General features: G+C 46.5%; 1 long non-coding RNA gene across 1 annotated transcript; it reads left to right on the forward strand.

Annotated features, from left to right (window-relative positions):
* The first annotated feature begins 943 nt into the window (after positions 1-943).
* On the forward strand, positions 944-11,943 carry LOC130306718 (uncharacterized). Its single transcript, XR_008856039.1, has 3 exons — positions 944-1,153; positions 2,707-2,792; positions 11,700-11,943. It is a non-coding gene; the product is annotated as an uncharacterized LOC130306718 (long non-coding RNA).
* The last annotated feature ends 8,504 nt before the right edge of the window (positions 11,944-20,447 follow it).

Here is a 20,447-nt window from a genome sequence, read left to right on the forward strand (position 1 = left end):
CTTCAAGTGTGAGGGGAAAATAATTTGTGTCTTTGACTAATGAAGGTATCTCAGTAAGTAAGGGGTGCAAAAGCCAGTCAACACATTTTGACAAGGGTTCCATTAGTGTCCCCACACTGGAGACAATGGGTCTCCCGGGTGCGGACACCAATGTCTTGTGTATTTTGGGGAGAAAATACCAATGCGCTTCTCGTGGATTTTGGGGTAGCAATTTCTCCACCATTCTTTTGGATAGAATACCAATTTCTACGTAATGTCTTAGGATTGTCTGTAGTTTTGCAGTTAGCTTAGGGGTAGGATTGCGATCTGATTTAGAATAATATTTAGTATCACTCAGCTGACATTTTGCTTCTGCTAGGTAGTAATCTTTTTTCAAAATAACAATATTAACCCCTTTATCTGATTTTTTTATTATTATATTCTCTTGCTTTCTCAGGATGTCCAGGGATTTCATCTCTGCTTGAGTTAAATTTGGAGAAGCAGGGGGATATTTTATTGCTTTTATAATCGAAGTCAGGGCCGGACTGGGCTAGCAGGATACCGGGAAGATTCCCGGTGGGCCGACTGCATAGTGCGCCGGCAGGGGCCGGTTTTCTATACTACACTGGCCGGCCCGTGTGCGGCCACACAGTGGCTGCTCACTCACACAAGGTGCTGACACTGTCAGGACCTTGTGTGAAGCGGCCACAGAGAGGCGGAGCTATGAGCTGTAAGCTCACAGCCCCGCCACTCACCCAAGCAGTACCTGCGCATCCAGAGCGCAGTGATTTCCAACCCTGATTTTTTTTTTCCCTCCCCGGCGCCGCAGGACCTGCGATGATGTCACCGTCAGCAGCCCCTGATCATGTGACTCCGACTCCTCCATGTGACTGATCACATGACGGTCCGTCATGTGATCAGTCACATGGAGTAGTCGGAGTCACATGATCAGGGGCTGCTGTTATAGGCCTCAGCGTACCCCTACGCCCCCCAGCGTCCCTTAGCTTCTCCCTCCCCCCTGCGGCCCAGGGGGTGAAGTATGCGGAAGCTGCGTCGGGCCAGTGTAGTGACCCGTGCCCCAGCGTTCCCCTGCGGCGCCGTGAATCATTGCCCTGCCAGAGCCCTGAGTCGGTGCCCTGGGGAAGAACGGAGAAGAAAAATGGTGTTCTTAAAGGTACTGTACCATATCCATCCCCCCCTCCCTCACCCATGTCCCTCACCCCCCCTCCCTAACCCATGTCCCTCACCCCCCCTCCCTAACCCATGTCCCTCACCCCCCCCTCCCTAACCCATGTCCCTCACCCCCCCTCCCTAACCCATGTCCCTCACCCCCCCCTCCCTCACCCATGTCCCTCCCCCCCCTCGACCCAAGTCCCTCCCCCCCTCACCCACGTCCCTCCCCCCTCCCCCACCCATGTCCCCCCCCTCCCTCACCCATGTCCATTCCCCCCCTCCCTCACCCATGTCCATCCCCCCCTCCCTCACCCATGTCCATTCCCCCCCTCCCTCACCCATGTCCATTCCCCCCCTCCCTCACCCATGTCCATTCCCCCCCCCCTCACCCATGTCCATCCCCCTATTCACCCCTCTGTCCCCCCTCTTTTATCCCCCTTGTCATCCTTGTCCACCCTTCTGTCATCCCTGTTTACCCCCATATCTCCCGTGTTCACCCTCCTGTCATCCATGTCCACCTTGGCCACCCCTCTGTCATCCCTGTCCATCCCCCTGTCACCCATGTCTCCCCCCCTCTCCATCCCTCTCACCACCCCCCAGTTTACACCTGTCACCTATGTCCACCCCCCCATTCACCCCTCTGTCACCCCAGTCCACCCTTCTTTGTCACTCCTGTCCACTCCTCTTTTAACTGCTTATCACCCTTGTCCACCTCTCTGTCATCCCTGTCAATCCTTTTGTCACCCTTGTTCACCCCCCATTGTACACCCCTCTGTCCCTTTGTCATCCCTGTTACCACCTTGTCACCCCTGACGCCCCTCTGTCACCCATGTACACCGCTCTACACCCCTCTGCCACCCATGTACACTCCTCTACACCCCTCTGCCACCCATGTACACTCCTCTACACCCCTCTGCCACCCATGTACACTCCTCTACACCCCTCTGCCACCCATGTACACTCCTCTACACCCCTCTGTCACCCATGTACACCCCTCCACACCCCTCTGTCACCCATGCACACCCCTCGGACACTCCTCTACACCCCTCTGTTACCCATGTACACTCCTCTACACCCCTGTCACCCATGTACACTCCTCTACACCCCTGTCACCCATGTACACCCCTCTGTCACCCATGTACACTCCTCTACACCCCTCTGCCACCACTGTAAACCCCCCCTACACCCCCATATACTCCTATACACCTGTCTCCCATGTACACCCCCTCTGTCACCCATGCACACCCCTCGGACACTCCTCTACACCCCTCTGTCACCCATGTACACTCCTCTACACCCCTATCACCCATGTACACTCCTCTACACCCCTGTCACCCATGTACACCCCTCTGTCACCCATGAACACTCCTCTACACCCCTCTGCCACCACTGTAAACCCCCCCTACACCCCCATATACTCCTACACACCTGTCTCCCATGTACACCCCCTCTGTTACCCATTTACCCCTACATGCCCCTGTTTTCCTCTTCACTTGTAAAAGGGGAATCTGGAGGCTAATGCTAAGTGCGGAGCCTAATAGATTTGTTTTGCAGGTTTAACAGTGAAGAGTTGTGGCTGGAATAAATGGTCAGGACGGTCCGGACCAGATGAACGACGCTGATCAGAGAAGATGTCACATGTGAGTTGCTGTATAAAGCAGCACTTTAAACTACATACCCACTGATAAATAGATAATGGAATTTGTGTGCATTGCAGCTTTTTTTTAAACATTATTTTTTTTTTTTTTTTTTTTTTTGCTCGTCAACTTCGGTCAGGGTGCCCCGTGAAAATTGTATTTTTTTTTTTTGGAGGGGTGCCCTGAGCCGAAAAAGATTGGGAAACACCGGCATACAGGATTTAGTCAGTAACAGTATGATGGTAATATAAATGGTGATAATATTCCTCCCTGTATACTGGTATTATTGGTAATATTGGTCAGTATACAGGATTTGGTCAGTAACAGTATGATGGTAATATAAATGGTGATAATATTCCTACTTGTATACCGGTATTTTTGGTAATATTGGTCTCAGTATACAGGATTTGGTCAGTAACAGTGTGATGGTAATATGTATGGTGATAATATTCCTCCTTGTATACTGGTATTATTGGTAATATTGGTCAGTATACAGGATTTGGCCAGTAACAGTATGATGGTAAGGTGATAATATTCCTCCTTTTATAGCGCCATTATTGTTAATATCAGTCTAAGTATAGAGGACTTGGTCAGTTACAGTGTGATGGTAATATTTCCTTTCCTCCCATACTATTGTTACTTGGTAAATGTATGACTTATATAGACATATTCAGTATTATAATGCATGGAAAATTGACACATATATAAATTGCTTCACCATAGTGAAATACAGTAGCAATTTATTTCTTCGAAATATACATCGAGGGGGGGGGGGAAATGTATGTGTATATATATATATATATATATATATATATATATATATACATATATATATGTGTGTGTGTATATATATATATATATATATATATATATATATATATATATATATATATATATATATATATATATATATAAAATTAGTGTACTGTAAAGGGATAAATCTAGGCGTGGCTGACGTGGGGCTGGTCTGCGATTATTTCCAGGGCTGGTTTTAATCCCCAGTCCGGCCCTGTCTTCGATAATTCTTTTTTGAAAGATGTCAATATTACTACCGGTTTGGATAGGTGGGCAAAAAGTAGAAGCTACTCCTCCTGTAAATTCAAGGACATAAATAGTGTCCGAGATGGGGTCATCATCATTCTCAGACTTTAGGTCTATCAGATCTCCTAGACAATCTAGCTTGGCTTGTGTAGCTTCATCCATAACCGAGAAACCCAATGGTCCAATACTGACAGGGATTTCTCCCTCAGTCCTGGAATGCAAAGTAGATTTATTATGGAAAAACTTTTTCAAACTAAGTTTTCGGAGGGCTTTTAAGAGGTCTACTTCAAATGAGACCTCATCAAAGTCCTCGGCTAAACAAAAATTAAGTCCCTTTGAAAGGACAGATGTTATAGCATCGTCCAGTGTCATGTCCGACAGATTAATGACATTGAGCTTCTTCTTTTATCTCCACAAGACTATTTTTCTCTTGGCTCCTTTGTTTTTTCTTTCTTCCCCTCCTTGTACATTTCTTCCTTCTAAAGGGGCAGTAGTGTTAGCATTATCTGTCGGGCTTAATGACCACCTAGACCTGTGATGGTTTACCATCTGCTTCCTCGCTGTGTAAGCGTCTATTTTAATTGGAATATCATTGCACTAAGAGATGGCTCACACTGTATGTATTGTATTTGTTTTCAAGCATGCAATAGTTAAAACTGTTCAGGACTATGAAGTACGCCCCCAGTGACGTACATGATCACTAGGTTTTTTACCTGGTCAACATCACTGAGAAGGCATGGTCTGGAGAAGCAAAATAGCTATTACCATCATGGCTCCCGTTCAGTGCTGGTCTGATGTGGTTTAACACCTACCTGGCGTCCCTGCTACTGTAACAACCTCCAAAATAAAGTCTGGATAAGAGAAAATCGTGAGTGCCCCCTGTTTCCTTTCTTGACATTTGGTGAATATTACTTTGTACTTGTGGGGGTTTTGCACCACGGGATGATCTTAGGACTGCATCCCCACTACGTGTACTGGTCACTGTCGTTATCGGGTCCTTGGAGCATATAATACCGCTAGTGCCGACAGCTCTGTCTCCTGATTACAGATACAAATAAAAGAACTTCCTCTGGAGCATACAACAGTTGATAAGTACTGGAAGGATTACGAATACCAGAGTACCCCTTTAAGGTTTAGCTGAATCTATTCCAGCTCAGAGCTGCAGATTTTAAACACAGGTGCACAAGGCAGCCAAAGATGTGCCTGAACTTATCTTAAGCCACATGCAATCTGGCACAATCATACACTATCAGGGGTTTACTGAAAGAAGCAGTTATTTTTGAACATGTAATGGACACTCACCATCACTAGTCCTACAGTCCTAGTCCATTTGTTTTCTTCCAGCACAGCTGCATCTATGTGTTTCATTACAGTAACTTGGTCATGTGATCACCAGTTTGACCCACAAAAAATCACAGTGTTTGATGTGTCAGAGTAGGAGGTCAGTTCTGGGATCGGACTTTTTGTAAATTATAGGATAGCATCATTGTACAGAGGCCCTTATTCCCAAATTGGGTAGCTTTGTGTTGTACCGAGATCATGCGATCCAGACACCTAGAACCATGTGATCCTTATGTCCCCCTTTCCTCAGGGAAGACACCACACACCTCTGGTTCATGTGAACTCAGAACATAAACATGATTTATTGAGGTAAAAGAGACATGAGGTAAAAAAACATTTTCAAATCCCCCTCCCTCAAGGCAGGTCACATGACATTATGATATTTCATCGCCCTTATAGGGCTTTATAGGTAAACAACATCAAGTGCAGCTGTTAACCCCTTGAGGGCTCAGCCCATTTTGGACTTAAGGACACAGCCAAATTTTTCAAATCTGACCTGTGTTGATTTATGCATTAATAACTCTGAGATAATTTTACTTATCAGTCTGATTCCAAGATTGTTTTTTTGTGATATATATTTTTTTTAAATAGTAGTACATTTTTGTCAAAACTTCTCAATTCTTTGTGAAAAATTCCAAAATTTCCTGAAAAAAAATGAGAGTTGCATTTTTCTAAGTTTAAAATTCTAGGAAACTGGTCATTCCAAATAAGAGGCATATTGATTCACATATGCAATATGTCTACTTTATGTACGCAACATAAAATAGAAATGTTTTTACTTTTTGACGACATTAGTGGGCTTCAAAGTCTAGCAGCAATCTTTACAGACATTTCAAAATCTAAATTTTTCAGGGACCAGTTCAATTTGAAGTGGATTTGAGGGGCTTTCTACCGTATATACTCGAGTATAAGCCGACCCGAGTAAAAGCCGAGACCCCTAATTTCAACCCAAAATCCCAGGAAAAGTTATTGAATCGAGTATAAGCCTAGGGTGGGAAATACATCATCCCCCCCCTGTCATCATCCAGACCCGTCATTAACATCCTCATCATCATCAACGCCTGTCATCATCCAGACCCTCATCATCATCACCTGTCATCATCCCCTTGTCATCATCCCACACATCCCCCCTTCATCATCCCCTTGTCATCATCCCCACCCCCTTCATCATCCCCTTGTAATCATCCCACACCCCCCCTTCATCATCCCCTTGTCATCATCCCCACCCCCCTTCATCATCCCACACCCCCCTTCATCATCCTCTTGTCATCATCCCACACCCCCCCTTCATCATCCTCTTGTCATCATCCGCCCTCAGTGGTCTTCAACCTGCGGACCTCCAGAGGTTTCAAAACTACAACTCCCAGCAAGGCCGGGCAGCCATCAGCTGTCCGGGCTTGCTGGGAGTTGTAGTTTTGAAACCTCCGGAGGTCCGCAGGTTGAAGACCACTGCGGACTTCGACATCATCCAGCCCCCTCTCACCCCCTTTAGTTCTGTACAGTACTCGCCTCCGCTCGGCACTGGTCCGGTGCTGCAGGGCTGTCCGGTGGGGAGGTTGTCCGGTGGGATAGTGGTTCCGGGCTGCTATCTTCACCTGGGGCACCTCTTCTCCGCGCTTCGGGCCCAGAATAGAGGCATTGCCTTGACAATGACGCAGAAGTACGTTGGCAATGAACGTACCTCTGCGTCGTTGTCAAGGCAACGTGACTATTCTGGGGCCGGGCCCGAAGCGCTTAGAAGAGGCCTCCCCGGTGAAGATAGCAGCCCGGAACCACTATCCCACCGGACCACCTCCTCTCCGGACAGTCCTGCAGCACCGGACCAGCGCCGAGCGGAGGCGAGTACTGTACAGAATTAAAGGGGGTGAGAGGGGGCTGGATGATGTCGAAGGCCGCAGTGGTCTTCAACCTGCGGACCTCCGGAGGTTTCAAAACTACAACTCCCAGCAAGCCCGGACAGCCGATGCCTGCCCGGGCTTGCTGGGAGTTGTAGTTTTGAAACCTCTGGAGGTCCGCAGGTTGAAGACCACTGCGGGTGGAGAGTTCACTCGAGTATAAGCCGAGGGGGGTGTTTTCAGCATGAAAAATCGTGCTGAAAAACTCGGCTTATACTCGAGTATATACGGTATTTTGGAAATTCTCCATAAATGACCCCGTTATAAAAACTACAAAAAATACCCCTCAGAGTATTAACAATTACATTTACAGAGTTAACCCTTTAGGCGTTCACAGGAATAGAAGCAAAGTGGAGGTTAAAAGTCAAAATCTTTATTTTATACACTAACATGTTGTTGTGGCCCCAAAATTTTCAATTTGTGACCCAGTTTCTTCTGAGTCTGGAAATACCCCAAATCTGGACATAACGTGCTGTGCAGGCTCACAACAGAGAAATGAGAAACTTTGGGATTCTGGAGAGAGGATTTGGCTGGGATTGAAGTCGGGGGCCATGTCGCCTTTACAAGGCTCCATGGTGCCATAACAGTGGACCCCCACATGTGACAGAATTTTGGAAATTACACCCATCAAGGAATGTAACAAGGGGGGCACTTAGTACTTACACTTTACTGGCGTTTGACAGATATTTGGAACAGTGGGATGTGAATATAAAAAAATAGCATTTTTCATATTCATGAGTCAAAGTCAGACACCTGTGGGGTGTTAATACTGCAACCCTTGTTATATTCCTTAAGGGGTGTAGTTTCCAAAATGGTGTCACATGTGGGTGTTGTCGTTCTTTTTGTATTTATGTCAGAACCACTGAAGCTATCAGTCATTACAATGCAAAACACCGATTTTGGCCTCGAATGTACTTGGTATTCTCACTCCTGAGTCATGTTGTGTGCCCATAGATCGCTTTGCGTTCACATATGGGGTATTTCCGTACTTGTGAGAAATTGTGTTACAATTTTTGCGGGTCTTTTTTCTCCTTTTACCTCTTGTGAAAATGAAAAATATGGGGCAACCCCAGCATGTTAGTGTAAATTTTTTTTTTTTTTTTTACACTAACATGTTGAGGTAGCCCCCATGTGTCCTTTCATAAGGGGTAAAAGGAGGAAAATTTGTAGCACAATTTCTCCCGAGTACGGAAATACCTTATATGTTGCACTAAACTGTTTCCTTGAAATATGACAGGGCCACAGGGTGAGAGAGCTCCATGCACAGGCTTAAATTAGAGATTCACATGGGGTTAGTGGACAGTTGCAGAGATTGTGAGGGTCTCGCATAGAGGGTGACTGCAGGGGGCGCATCCTCCTCACATGCGACTTTAGGGCACACTTGTAACACTTAAAGGGGTACTCCGCCCCTAGACATCTTATCCCCTATCCAAAGGATAGGGGATAAGATGTCAGATCGCCGGGGTCCAGCTGCTGGGGACCCCGCGGGGATCGCCGCTGCAGCACCCCACTATCATTACTGCGCAGAGCGAGATCGCTCTGCACGTAATGACGGGCAATACAGGGGCCGGAGCATCGTTACATCACGGCTCCGCCCCTCGTGACGTCACGACCCGCCCCGTCAATACAAATCTATGGGAGGGGGCGTGACGGTCGTCATGCCCCCTGCCATAGACTTGCATTAAGGGGACGGGCCGTGATTCATGAGGGGCGGAGCCATGATGTAACGCTGCTCCGGCCCCTGTATCGCCCGTCATTATGCACAGAGCGAACTCGCTCTGCGCAGTAATGATGGCGGGGTGCCGCAGCAGCGATCCCCGGGGTCCCCAGCAGCGGGACCGCGGTGATCTAACATCTTATCCCCTATCCTTTGGATAGGGGATAAGATGCCAGGAGCGGAGTACCCCTTTAAAGTCACAGATATATACACCTCCTCTATAGGTGATGTATATTTCTGTGATCAGAACATGAAGCCATTGTAGTTGTAGCCGTTGTAGTTGTAGTTTTGCAACAGCTGGAGGTACACTGGTAGTTAGGATCTGTTACTTTACTCAGTTTTTCCCTAGCAGTGTGCCTCAAGCTATTGCAAAACTACAACTCCCAGCATGCACTGAAAGTCTGTACATGCTGGGAGTTGTAGTTTTGCAACAGCTGGAGGCACACTGGTAGTGAAAACACTATCCTTACCTAACCTTCACTTTCCCTCTCACCTTAGCCAGGGCTGCTGCTGCGGGGGCCTGTTGCACCTCCGCTCCCCATCTTCTGGCACCAATAAGGTTCTTAGGGGCCAATCCCCCTCTTCTGCTGCGGATTCTCGCATGCTGATGTGCCCCCGCTCTCACCCTCCGGACTAGGGGCAGAGCAGGTTTCATCATTCATACTTCAGCAGGAGCGTGATTGGTTGATCTGTACTGCTGGTTGAGGGTGATTGGTGCTGTCTTGGACAACACTAATCACACTCATCTTCAGTGACACAGAGTCACCAGAGACCAGATTGGCACGAAAGCGATGTGATTTGCAAGTGAAAAATGACCTGCCAATCATGGTGATCGCCGACAAGGGGGGTCTCAGGACCCCCCCTAGGCGATGTCCTTGGATGGATGCTGATAGATATCAGCAGCCATACCACCCCGATCACCCCCAGCTTGCAGCAGTGATCGGAAGAACGCCAGGCGTACAGGTACACCCTGGTGCCTTAAGGCCCAGGCACCAAAGGCATACCCGTAGTCTGTTGTTGCTGAGTCTCTGCAGAGGATTGTGGGAGACACACAGTTATGACACACAACCATGATACATGTTCTCCTGATGCCATCTAACAATCATCACCTACCAGATCCCCTCCTACTAGCTCTTAGATCCCTCCTTCCAGCTCCATATGCTATCTCTATGGGATCTGGTGACCTCAAGCTCTAGCAGTCTGCCACCCCCAATCTTTCTGCATATCAGAGGATTTATTGTAAATTTAGTCATTTCAGGGATGGGTTTGCAATCAGAAATGGCTAAAAACTCCTGCATGCCACATTAGGTAAAGCAGGTAAGCAAAAGGCATATACAAAAAAACGTCTACATTATTCACTATTATTAGCCTATACTGTACTCTATAAGTTAAATAAAATACCATACTGCTTCTTTAAGACAGGCTTATGAAATACCAGTCTTAGTAAACTTCTTCCTTTCATTTTATAAATGTTATTTTTGAATTAAGATAACAGTTATGTTTAGCAATGTCTAACATTGTCAAACATAAAAGCTGCCAGGGAACAATGTCCCAAGCACAGGTTAGGATTTTTCAGAGAGCTGCCCTCGTCTCCGCTGGTGACTGGCTGAGTGGCCCTCATTCATGCTTGTCTCCAAAGGTGGGGGTCGCCCTGCTCCAGACAGTTTTGGTTTCAGGCAGATTAATAACTCTGGACCAGTGTATATCTGGCAACATCTTCATTTAGTGGCATTTACAATAGTACAGGGTGGGCCATTTATATGGAAACACCTTAATAAAATGGGAATAGTTGTTGATATTAACTTCCTGTTTGTGGCACATTAGTATATGTGAGGCGGGAAACTTTTCAAGATGGGTGGTGACCATGGTGGCCATTTTGAAGTCAGCCATTTTGAATCCAACTTTTGTTTTTTCAATAGGAAGAGGGTCATTTGACACATCAAACTTATTGGGAATTTCACAAGAAAAACAATGAAACTACGGATACTGGAAGCCTGTGCTAGCATTTCTCCTGTGGTGTTGCTATCAGTGTGTGAAGAGTGGGAGAAGTGGGTTGCATTGACAATTCAACACAATGGGCAGCACATTGAACACATTTTTTAAGTAGTAAATAAAGTCACGTTAAAAGCACATAATTGTTTTTCTTGTGAAATTCCCAGTAAGTTTGATGTATCACATGACCCTCTTTCTACTGAAAAAACAAAAGTTGGATTCAAAATGGCCACCATGGTCACCATCCATCTTAAAAAGTTTCCCCCCTCACATATACTAATGTGCCACAAACAGGAAGTTAATATCAGCAACCATTCCCATTTTATTAAGGTGTATCCATATAAATGGCCAACCATGTAGTTTTAACTACTTTCACTAACCAACTAAACAATATTAAATCAAGCTCAGAGATCTGGCTGGTGGATCTGGCTGGGAAATTTCAATAACCGAACCGGCGCCCAATCTCATTCTTTGAAATGCACAGACCGGAGTCAGATAGTTACTCCGGTCGGCTCATTTTTGCCCCATATCCGGTTTTCTGGCCAGACTGAAACTGTGGTCTCTGATCTCTGAAACATGGTGTGAATGCACTCTTTGGTGGGAGGCAAATTGGTGGGAGGCAAATAGTGGAGTATTGTGAGTACTGTTTGTTGCTGAGCAATACCTTAGTCAGAGACTCCTGCTGAAGTAAGACGACAGTAACATGAGAGTTTATAAAAGTGCTGTATGAGAGTCTATACTCCTGGGAATGATACATAACTTTTTAAATGTACAAATATTGTAACTTTGCATGACACTCTTAATTATTGCAGAATACACTCAATATACTCAATAGTTGTAGAACAAACTTAGTTGCACAGTATGATTATGATTGCAGAACAAACTTGGTGGCACAAATATTTTTTATTTTTTTTTCCCACATAGTGAGCCGCCGCAGGAACTAGATGGGGAGCACTCACGGCCGGACAGAACGGCCAGATCATTGCCCCTAGCAACGCCCCCAGGGACACCGAGGACAAAGGACATCCTGAAACATGCGTTGGGGTGGCGTCGCTCCAGCAGACCTCCATAAGAATAATCTATATTGTATCTTGGTATATATGTATGTATTCCCGACTATGTTTACCTATGGATTTGAATGGGAAAAACTTTTTGCTTTTAAAGGGGTACTCCGGTGCTTAGACATCTTATCCCCTATCCAAAGGATAGAGGATAAGATGCCTGATCGCTGGAGTCCCGCCGCTGGGGACCCCCGTGATCTTGCACGCGGCACCACGTTTGTAATCAGTCCCCAGAGCTTGTTCGCTCTGGGTCTGATTACCGGCGACCACAGGGCCGACGGCGTGTGACGTCACGCCTCGGCCCCCATGTGATGTCATGCTGCGCCCCTCAATGCAAGCCTGCGGGAGGGGGCGTGATAGCTGTCTTGCCCCCTCCCGTAGGCTTGCATTGAGGGGCGGAGCGTGACATCACACGGGGGCGGGGGCGTGACGTGACATGCCGCCCGCCCTGTGGTCACCAGTAATCAGTCCCAGAGCGAACACGCTCCAGGGACTGATTACAAACGGGGTGCCGCGTGCAAGATCACGGGAGTCCCCAGCGGTGGGACTCCCGCGATCAGGCATCTTATCCTTTGGATAGGGGATAAGATGTCTAAGCACCGGAGTACCCCTTTAAGCTTTATACAGTGTATATATATATATATATATATATATATATATATATATATATATATATATATATAGAGAATATCTACCTTGTAATCTGTTCTTTATGGGGATGTGGGTCTGATCTGGAGCAACGCTCATTTATTCTCACCCAGTTTTCACTTGATATGTATTTTTTTTATCTTCCTTGTCATTTTAATGTATACCAATTTAGTTAAATATAATCGTGTCGGAGTACACAATAGGTTCTATGCTGTGATGCACATGCTGATATAAAACAGTTGTATAGCTATATTTTGCCTTTGTATTTAGGTTTTTGTGATCAGCATAGAAGTTGATAGGATGTGTGGAGCCCACTAAAAGATGATGCCATTCTTCTTAGGCAAGTTTAATGGAGAGAAGTTCCCGGTCACCAATAGAATAGTTTCTCTCCATAGGAGAAAAGGTCTTGGAAAAGTAGCTAAAAGAAATGTTTTTTCCTTTAGAAGACCTACTGAAGAGGCGTCTACCTCCAAACAAAATGGTTTTCCAGGATCACGTCTAAGAGAAGAGGTGCAGAAGCGAAGGCAGGCTTCAACTGAGAAAAGGCCTCTTCAGCCTTGGAGTCCTGTCTGCCTAAGACAATATTGGAAGAGAAGACCAGTATAGTGTCCAGATAGACCACCACACAGTAATACAATAAATCTCGGAAGATGTCACTAACAAATTCTAGGAAGACTGCAAGGGCATTGCAGAGACCGAAAGGCATCATTAGGTACTCAAAATGGTCGTCACTGGTGTTAAAAGCCGTTTTCTATTCATCAGACTCACGAATGCAAATTAAATTGTATGCTCTGCGGAGGTCTAATTTAGTGAAGATTCTGGCTCCACGCAGACGATCGAAGAGTTCTGAGATCAAGGGCAAAGGGTAGCTATTTTAATAGTAATGTTATTAAGTCCTCGATAGTCTCTGGAACAGACAATGGATAAATTCTTCCCCGAGGAGGTGTAGTACCTGGTTGAAGATCAATGCGACAATCGTAAGGACAATGTGGTGGAAGAATCTCAGCTTGTTTTTCGCAGAATACATCAGCAAAGTCACAATAAGGGGAAGGAATACTCGACTTAATGAGTGGTGATGAAATTGTCTTAGGCAGACAGGACTCCAGACAGTGACCTTGACAGGAAGTTTCCTAACAAGAAACTTCTCCAGAATTCCAATCAATTTGAGTAGAAGGACGCTGAAGCCAAGGAAGTCCAAGAAGAAGTTCCGAAGTACAATGTGGAAGTAAAAAGAACTGTATCTTTTCCTTATGCAACACTCCCACTTGCATAGTAAGAGGTTCTGTTTGGTACAGGACCATAACCCTGAGGTTCTCTCTGTAAACAGAAGAGATATACAGTGGCTTGTCAAGCCAGACATCGGCAACAGATACTTTTGGGCCAGGGTAGCGTCAATAAAGTTTCCCGCCAAACCAGAGTCCAGGAAGGCAGAAGCGAAAAATGAAGACTTTGCAGGAGTAGGAACTAGAACAGGCATGATCAAACATGGAGAGGTACTATTCACACCCAGGGACACCTCTCCTATGTGCCCTAGGTGCGAGCAATTCCCGGATGCTGTGGACGAAGAGTACACTCTTTAAGGAAGTGTTCAGGACTGGCACAATAAAGGCAAAAATTCTCATTGCGTCGTCAGGTTCTTTCTTGAGAAGAGGTCTAATACGGTCCACCTACATTGGCTCTTCTGCTGGTGGTGTAGGAGAGAATTGTAGTGGACGTTGAAAGATGGGAGCCAAACGGGGAAAACGCTGTGGCTGAAGTGGTTCTCTCTCACGACGTAGCCCCTCTTTTCTCTCCGAGAATGGTACGTCAATTCTAGTGGCAAGATTAATGAGATCAGTCGGGGAGGATGGAAGATCTCGAGCCGCCAATGCGTCCTTGATCCTACGTGAAAGATGCTTTTTAAATGTAGCGCGCAAGGCCTCATTTTTCAAGCCAGTTCGGAGGCCAAGATGCAGATTTGCACTGTGTATTCTCCCACCGAAGAATTTCCTTGAGAGAGATTCAGTAATGCTGTGTCTGCAGAAGATGCCCGAGCTGGTTCCTCAAATACATTATGGAATTCAGTAAGGAAAGTCCGGAGATCTGAGGACAACGAGTGACTGCGGTTCCCCCAGTGGGGTAGCCCAAGCCAAAGTTTTTCCAGAAAGAAAGCTGATGACAAATGCAACTTTGGCGCACTCTGTAGGAAACTGATCTGCTTGAAGTTCTCGGTGCATGGAGCATTGAGTTATGAAGCCACCGCACAGCTTCAGATCTACATCATATTTAGTAGGTAGAGACAGACAGATCTTGGAACCAACTGAAGCAAGAGGAGGAACAGCGGAGGGTTCTGCCGGAGGTGGTTGAGGTTGTTGTGAAGCTAGGAGTTGCTGCACCAGTGCGGAAAGCTGGGTTATCTGCTGCGCTTGTTGTTCAATCTGTGCAGACTGTCGAGCCACAATTGTAAAGAGGTTGGCAACGCTTGGCAGAGGAGGAACAACCGGGAGCAGAGAGAGGTGAGGGTTCGCATGCGGGCACGTCAAGCATAGCGAGTTCTTGAGCCGCCACAGGGACCAGATGGGGAACACTCACAGCCGGACAGAACGGTCGGAGCGTTGCCCCTAGCAACGCCTGGGACACACGTGTGATCAGGACAGGCAAAGACTGGAGAAGGGGAGCGCTCACGGTAAGGATGGATTGCCGAAGTGCTGCCCCTATTAACTATGCTATCAAGGAAAACATCGTAAATAAAATATTGTTACACGTAAGGCCCCTTTCACATTATAAAGTGGCTCCGTAAAAAAGACCTGTTATAAACATCCATTAGAAAAGCCTTAAAAACGGATGTTAAATGGCTGTTAAAAAATCCCATTAAAGTTATTAAACAGGGGAGCAGGCAGCATGCTCCACTCCCCTGCGATGTACGATGTATTTTACTTTCACCTTTAAATTCCCCGCCGGAAGCCCTGAATGGCCAGCACTGAGGAGCCATTCAGAGCTCCCAGCGGGGTTTTCCAACAGAAGTGCTGTGGTGGGGAATATAAAGGGCATATGTCTGGGAAGCAGGCCGGCCAGATGTGCTGCTGAAAGAATACTTGTGTTTCATAGCGCTGTGGCGGTATATGTACATAGAAGCACTGTGGGGGCCAGATAATGCTATATGTATGGCCCCCACAGCGCTTCTATAATTATATGCCTCCTCAGCGCTATGAATGAAAAGTATTCTAAATCAACAGCGCATCTGTCCGGGAAGCCGGCAGGCCCGATGAGCTACTAATAGAATACTTGTCATTCATAGCACTGCAGAGGCATATGATTATAGAAGTGTTGTGGGGGCCAGACATATAGCATCATCTGGCCCCCACAGTGCTTCTATATACAGATGCCGCCGCAGTGCTATGAAAGACAAGTATTTTTTCAGCAGCGCATCGGGCCGGCCTGCTTCCTAACCTGATGTACTGCTAATAGAATACTTTTCATTCATAGTGCTGCCGGGGGCTTATGATAGCGCTGGGGGAAAATATATATACACATGCACTGCTGGGGACAATACCTACATAAATGCCCTGCGGGGGGCAAGGCTTATATAGCACAGCAGGGGGCAAGATATATAGAAGCGCTGCGGGGGCCAGACATATACCCCCCAGTGATTCTATATATCTTTCCCCACTGTAGTGTTTCTATTTGAAAACCCCGCCGGGAGCCCTGAATGGCTCCACGGTGCCGGCCATTCAGGGCTCCCGGTGGGAATTTAAAAATGAAAGTAAATACACCGTACATCGTAGGGGAGTGGAGTATGCCACCCACTTCCCTGTTTAATAACTTCTAATTGCATTGGGTCTCAGAAGTGCAATCATTCCCTCAGCCCCTGTACTACAACCTCCATCATGGAACAGAGTCTGTTCCATGATGGGGGAAGCAGTAGTCCCGGCTGTGGGAGTCTGTAGGCAGAGATGTTAAAACGGCCATAAAATAAAGGTACATGACGTTATAATGGGTGTTATTCAGCCGTTAGCACCCGTTATTTAATCCATTATTATACATCCATTTTATGTATAAAGCAGCAATTAATAGGTATGATTTACACATGGACCATAAACAAAGCATGTATAAAGAATAACAAGAACTCAGTCTCCAGGTAAGCTATATGTAAAGAAAAAACAAATTATAGAGCAGAAATGTGAATTCATCTGAAGATGAGAGTATATAATATACTGAGTAAATGGTCAGGAGAGGGAGGCATACATTCTACATTCCCAGGGATGCCATTTTCAGTTAACCCCTTAAAGGGGTACTCCGCTGGAAAACATTTTTTTTTAAATCACCCGGTGCCAGAAAGTTATACAGATTTGTAAATTACCGTATATACTCGAGTATAAGCCGACCCGAGTATAAGCCGAGACCCCTAATTTCAACCCAAAATCCCAGGAAAAGTTATTGACTCGAGTATAAGCCTAGGGTGGGAAATACCTCATCCCCCCCTGTCATCATCCAGACCCGTCATTAACATCCTCATCATCATCATCCCCTTGTCATCATCCCACACATCCCCCTTCATCATCCCCTTATCATCCCACACATCCCCCCTTCATCATCCCCTTATCATCCCACACATCCCCCCTTCATCATCCCCTTGTCATCATCCCACACATCCCCCCCTTCATCATCCCCTTATCATCCCGCACATCCTCCCTTCATCATCCCCTTATCATCCCACACATCCCCCCTTCATCATCCCCTTATCATCCCGCACATCCCCCCTTCATCATCCCCTTATCATCCCACACCCCCCCCTTCATCATCCCCACACCCCCCCTTCATCATCCTCTTCTCATCATTCACCCTCAGTGGTCTTCAACCTGCGGACCTCCAGAGGTTTAAAAACTACAACTCCCAGCAAGCCCGGGCAGCCATCGGCTGTCCGGGCTTTCTGGGAGTTGTAGTTTTGAAACCTCCGGAGGTCCGCAGGTTGAAGACCACTGCGGCCTTCAACATCATCCAGCCCCCTCTCACCCCCTTTAGTTCTGAGTACTCACCTCCGCTCGGCGCTGGTCCGGTCCTGCAGGGCTGTCCGGTGAGGAGGTGGTCCGGGCTGCTATCTTCACCGGGGGCTCCTCTTCTCCGCGCTTCCGGCCCGGAATAGAGGCGTTGCCTTGACAATGACGCAGAAGTACGTTGGCAATGAACGCACCTCTGCGTCGTTGTCACGGCAACGTGACTATTCTGAGGCCGGGCCCGAAGCGCTTAGAAGAGGCCTCCCCGGTGAAGATAGCAGCCCGGAACCAGTATCCCACCGGACCACCTCCTCACCGGACAGTCCTGCAGGACCGGACCAGCGCCGAGCGGAGGTGAGTACTCAGAACTAAAGGGGGTGAGAGGGGGCTGGATGATGTTGAAGGCCGCAGTGGTCTTCAACCTGCGGACCTCCGGAGGTTTCAAAACTACAACTCCCAGCAAGCCCGGACAGCCGATGGCTGCCCGGGCTTGCTGGGAGTTGTAGTTTTGAAACCTCTGGAGGTCCGCAGGTTGAAGACCACTGCGGGTGGGGGAGTTCACTCGAGTATAAGCCAAGGGGGGTGATTTCAGCACGAAAAATCGTGCTGGAAAACTCGGCCTATACTCGAGTATATACGGTACTTCTATTTAAAAATCTGAATCTTCCAGTACTTATTAGCTGCTCTATACTACAGAGGAAGTTCTTTTCTTTTAGAATTTTCTTTTCTATCTGACCACAGTGCTCTCTGCTAACACCTCTGTCCATTTTAGAAACTGTCCAGAGTAGGAGCAAATCCCCATAGCAAACCAATCCTGCTCTGGACACTTCCTGACACTGACAGAGGCGTCAGCAGAGAGCACTGTGATCAGACAGAAAACAACTACACAACTTCCTCTGGAGCATACAGCAGCTGAAAAGTACTGGAAGGATTAAGATTTTTAAATGGAAGTAATTTACTAATTTGTTTAACTTTCTGGCACCAGTTGATTTGAAAACTTTTTTTCCTCTGGAGTACCCCTTTCACTTAACAGCAATATAGCGTAATTTCACACAGGTTAACTTCATCTTCACACAGGATAGCTTTATCTCCCTATTTTATTTTCCAAGATACATTACAATCCTTAATCCTTCCCTGAACACAGAAGGTGGCATTATTCACTATCTTTGGCTAATATTCATGTGGCTGGAAGAATGCAGTATTTTTTAAAGTAAAAAGCTTGTTTTTCTGCACACACGATTGACATTTTTTTCTGTAATAGTTTGTATACAGGGAGAGCTGTCAATCACTTTGTGTGGCCAGCGGATAAAGAATTTAGAGGCTTTCTCTATAAATCTATAAATGTTCAGACAGTTTTTTATATGTGAAAATACTGAATAAAATAATTGAAAACTGAATATCTTTTTAGTTCTGATAAGGTAGCTGATTTTACTTGTTAGAGCCACTTTAGCTCCTTAAGGACGCAGGATGTACATGCAGGATGCTCCCCTGCTATGACATGGGCTCGTGGGCTGGCCCCATGTTATAGTCGAGTGTTTCCTGCGGCTATCAGCCACCAGGACCCGTGTCTAATGTCGGACATCACCGATCGCGGTGATGCTCGACAATAAATCCTTAGACGTGGCGATCAAAGTTGATCACCGTGTCTCAAGTGAAAGTAAAACCATTCCCAGAAGCTCAGTCAGGTTTTTTGGGACCACCGAGGTAAAATTGCGGCATCCCTCATCGCCATCCTATTGTTGCTAGGTTACTCAAGCCAGCCTCAGCAGACTGGAGTAATCAAACACAGATTGCACTGATCAATGCTATGCTATGGCATAGCATTGAACAGTGTATGCAATCAGAAGATTGCATGTGATAGTCCTCTGTGGGGACTAAAAAATGGTGAAAAAATAAAAAAAAGTTAATAAATGTGAATTAACCCCTTCCATACTAAAAGTTTAAATCACCACCCTTTTCCCAAATTCCATATAAAACATATGTTAACATAATAAAAATAAAGTATGAATTCGGGTAGAAAACAGACATGGTGCACATCTACAATCTTGTATAATGATCTGATTGCTTCTCAGCATAATATCAAAAACTAACAGGTTGTTCGTATAAATTTTTGATCAAAAAGTACAAGCTCACTCACCACGTCAAGGCCACCTATTTAGAGTGGGTCCCTAACGTCCCTAGCATAAAATGGCGTAGCACTGGTCGGCGCCACCACTGCCACGACACCAGTGCCCACGGGGGGGGAAACGACCCACTGGCAGAGCGGCCCCAATGCCACTCAAACCAGTCATTGGGTCGCACCTCCCCGCAGACATGGCACCACGGCATCAACGGACGCCGCACAGCACCACACCAGTGTGAACAAGGTGTAATAGCTTACTTACCATGCTTTCCCAGTCAGACTGGGAGGCTGCTAGAAAAGAAATGGCCCTTGTGTAGCTAACTACTACTTATATAGGGTTGGGCTGAGGGGGTGGGGAAGAGTGCAGCACATGTTCAAACAAAAAAAAGGAGGGGATAGAAAACACAGTGTGAATTCGGGTAGAAAACAGACATGGTGCACATCTACAATCTTGTATAAGGATCTGATTGCTTCTCAGCATAATAACAAAAACTAACAGGTTCTTAGTATACTTTTTTGATCAAAAAGTGCAAGCCCACTCGTCACGTCAATGCCACCTATTTAGAGTGGGTCCCTAACGTCCCTAGCATAAAATGGCGTAGCACTGGGCGGCGACCACCACCGCTGCGACACCAGTGCCCACGGAAGGGAAACGACCCACTGGCAGAGCGGCCCCAATGCCACTCAAACCAGTCATTGGGTCGCACCTCCCCGCAGACACGGCGCCACGGCAGCAACGGACGCCGCACAGCACCACACCAGTGTGAACAATTAGGTGGCCTTGACGTGGTGAGTGGGCTTGTACTTTTTGATCAAAAATGTATACTAACAACCTGTTAGTTTTTGATATTATGCTGAGAAGCAATCA

The sequence above is a fragment of the Hyla sarda genome, chromosome 1, assembly GCF_029499605.1.
Source record: "Hyla sarda isolate aHylSar1 chromosome 1, aHylSar1.hap1, whole genome shotgun sequence".
Lineage (NCBI taxonomy): Eukaryota > Metazoa > Chordata > Amphibia > Anura > Hylidae > Hyla > Hyla sarda.